The sequence below is a fragment of the Drosophila willistoni genome, unplaced genomic scaffold (genome assembly GCF_018902025.1).
Source record: "Drosophila willistoni isolate 14030-0811.24 unplaced genomic scaffold, UCI_dwil_1.1 Seg660, whole genome shotgun sequence".
Classification (NCBI taxonomy): Eukaryota; Metazoa; Arthropoda; class Insecta; order Diptera; family Drosophilidae; genus Drosophila; species Drosophila willistoni.
Window position 1 is genome coordinate 58,267 of NW_025814576.1, and position 3,288 is coordinate 61,554.

Below are 3,288 nucleotides of genomic sequence, written 5' to 3' on the forward strand. Positions count from 1 at the left end.
CTGTTTTTGCGGATGCCTATCGTATTTTGCTTTGGTTCAAATCAATTTGTGACAATTTCCTTTTTCCAATTTATACATATTAGGAAAATAGTCACGAAGGACTTGTTTAACATTCTCCTCTGTAACGCGATGTGCGTTATTGTGTTCAGTTGTTACAATTTTCTCTTGCTCATTTTTGTCAGTAACGTCTGACACATAAATTTTGCAATGCACACTGGGCTGAATTGCCATCTAATTCAAACGCATATGGATTTATATCATCTATTTCTGAGTCGGAGTCATCATTTGGTTTTTTGTCTTTCCCCCATACAGTTAATAAACCTACAAAAATGGCGGACGCTGCTCCAGCCCGTGGTGGGTTCCGAGGTGGTTTTGGCTCTCGTGGTGGCCGTGGAGGACGGGGTCGTGGTCGCGGACGTGGCGCCCGTGGACGTGGTGGCATGGAGGATTCCAAGGAATGGGCCCCAGTTACCAAATTGGGCCGTTTGGTGATGCCAAGATCAAGTTTTTCGAGGAGATTTATCTTTACTCGTTGCCCATCAAAGAGTTTGAGATCACCGATTTCTTCTTGGTCTCATCTCTGCGCATTGAAGTTTTGAAGATTATGCCTGTGCAGAAGCAGACTCGTGCTGGTCAGCGTACTCGTTTCAAGGCTTTTGTGGCCATTGGTGATAACAACGGACATATTGGCTTGGGTGTTAAGTGCAGCAACAAAGTTGCCACCGCCATTCGGGGTGCCATTATCTTGGCCAAATTGTCTGTTGTGCCTGTGCATCGTGGTTACTGGGGTATCAAGATTGGTAAACCCCATACCGTGCCCTGCAAAGTCACTGGCAAGTGTGGTTCCGTCTCCGTGCGCCGTATTCCCGCTCCCCGCGGTACTGGCATTGTCTCGGCTCCCGTTCCCAAGAAGCTGTTGACCATGGCTGGTATTGAAGATTGTTATACATCGGCTCGTGGCTCCACCGGCACTTTAAGTAACTTTGCCAAGGCCACTTATGCGGCCATTGCCAAGACCTATGCCTATCTGACTCCAGATTGGAAGGAAATGCCATTGGCATAATCTGACTTCTTGTCCAAGACCGAGCCAGATTCATTTAGTCGGCTACAAGCTGATCTTAAAAACTTTCAATCCTGGTGTCAGTTTAATCTACTAAATCTTAACACTACCAAATGTAAGGTAATGACTTTTTTTCGTAATTCTCCTCAACTGGTCACTTATTTTCTAAACAATAGTCCTTTAGAACGTCTAAATAATACGAATGGGCGTACTTATGGACCATAAGTTAAATTTTAACACCCATATTTCCACAAAGGTCATGAGTGTCCTGGGTTTCATTGGGATCGCAATGTCAATTTGCCTTCCTATTCTAGTAGACTTCTCTTGATTAACCTTCCTTCTCTAACTAACCGTAGAATTATGCTTGGTGTTATTTTTATGCACAAGCTCCTAATTGGTGATATCGACTAGCCTGAGTTATTAACTCAGGTAGATCTGTCGGTACCATGATTACAACCTTCTATTCCCTGTAATCGGCTCAAAATTTTCTATTAATATGCTTAAAAAATCTATCCTATCCCATTCAGTTAATAGATAGCTATAGTATTATTTGTTTGTCTGTTTTTTTTCTATTGGGTATTTGTCCAGGCGATTCGTTCCGTGCGCTATACGGCTGCACCCCTCGGTCGGTCGGGTGGGAGGTGGTCAGTTATCTGCTTGGGCTCGCGCGTAACAGGCTTTGTCCTGGTGTCGTAGAGGCCACTTGCACGTACTGCGCATAGTATTGTCAACGTCCGCTAGAAAAACTGTAATTATTACTTAAAGACTGAACATTTATTGGAAAATTATAATGCTGTGTTTCTAAAAGTTCAATCTGAGGGGATCTGAAGTGTCCATAAATCTTATTATTTACCCGCGAATTGTGTCGAGCGTGCCGTAGCCGATCACGCTTGTAAAATTTGTTTTTCGCTTCAGACGCGTTTTCTCCAAGACACCCCAATGCCGGTGATGCAGTTATTATTTGTGATCCATGAACTAAAATTTTATGGAGAGTTGGTGACATAGGATACCATGAATAATGCAACATGTATGATCTAATAGTTTTATCTGAGAAATTTTGAAATTTTAAAGCGGCGATTGCAAATTCGCAGTTAATAGCTATTAGAATAGTATGCAGACTCTAAAATAACTCCAAGTCGAGTTTAAAAATTGATGCAAACAACTTCGTATTTAAAAATGCTTTTCTCGCAGTATTGCCATCGTTCGTGTTTCCACTTCCATTCGGCTTTGGCTTATCTACATGCAAACCCATTTCTTCTCGCAAGCTTCTTTGTGTATGTTTTTTTATTTCAATCACTTCTAATTTGTCTTTTTCGTTTCTTATTTGCCATTTTTTAAACCCCAATCTGTATGATATTTTGAGCAGCAATTCAAAAATGCGTATCCAAGCGTGAAGTGGACTTATTCCATATTGAAGGGTTTGCCGAGGGTTTGGTTTAAAAGAATTTGTGTCATAGGTATGTCACAATTATGCTGTTTGCTTATTTGACGAATTTCACTGTATAATCGTTTGTTTGTCGAGTTTTCCAGCAAGAATACCAAAGCTTCATTTATTTTTAAAGGTATTGGTTCTGCAATACCGAATTTTCTTTTAGCTTCAGTAGCATCACATTCAGAATTGCTAAAATTTTTAAGCACAAATGCAGTGTCACTTTCCTTTGATTTTCTGGCTGCCATTGCAGCAGCATGAATCAAAAGATTGCTGTCGGTCTTATTGTTCATTGCAACATCGGCAGCTGGTTGCTTAAATGGTCGAGTCTATACTCATTGCTTTCTATTAATTCATTTTCAATCGCAAAATTTGTGTCTGGGTCCCTCTCTGTAGGTGGGTCCAAACATTATATGTTATGTTCTTCTTCTATTTCTTCAATATCTCTGAAATAAAATGTATAGTTTCCTAGTTTGCCGCGTTTATTCCAGTAAGTTGTGCAAAATATGCTCTAACCGACCGAAACACATACGTAATGTTTGTATGATTTCAGGGACCATTGCTGGTAAAAGGAGTTTGAATTGAACTAACTCACGTGCTTTTCCCTTTAGGCTAGCTTGCAGCCGCATAAGATTTTCTGCATTCGTATACCCGGCGATTTCCGTACTTGTCTGAAAACTACTGTAGAATGAGGCCAGTGCTGAGGATGCCATCAAATGTTGGAAGCTCTTTCGGTATCGCTTGACGGGCTGCAAGTTGTGCCGCGCTTGGTATTGCTGTGTTTAGATCTACGTCCATT

At 41.2% G+C, this 3,288-nt stretch overlaps 1 pseudogene; it reads left to right on the forward strand.

Moving 5' to 3' along the window:
- Positions 1 to 288: 288 nt before the first annotated feature.
- On the forward strand, positions 289 to 1,063 carry LOC6646789 (annotated as a pseudogene).
- The last annotated feature ends 2,225 nt before the right edge of the window (positions 1,064 to 3,288 follow it).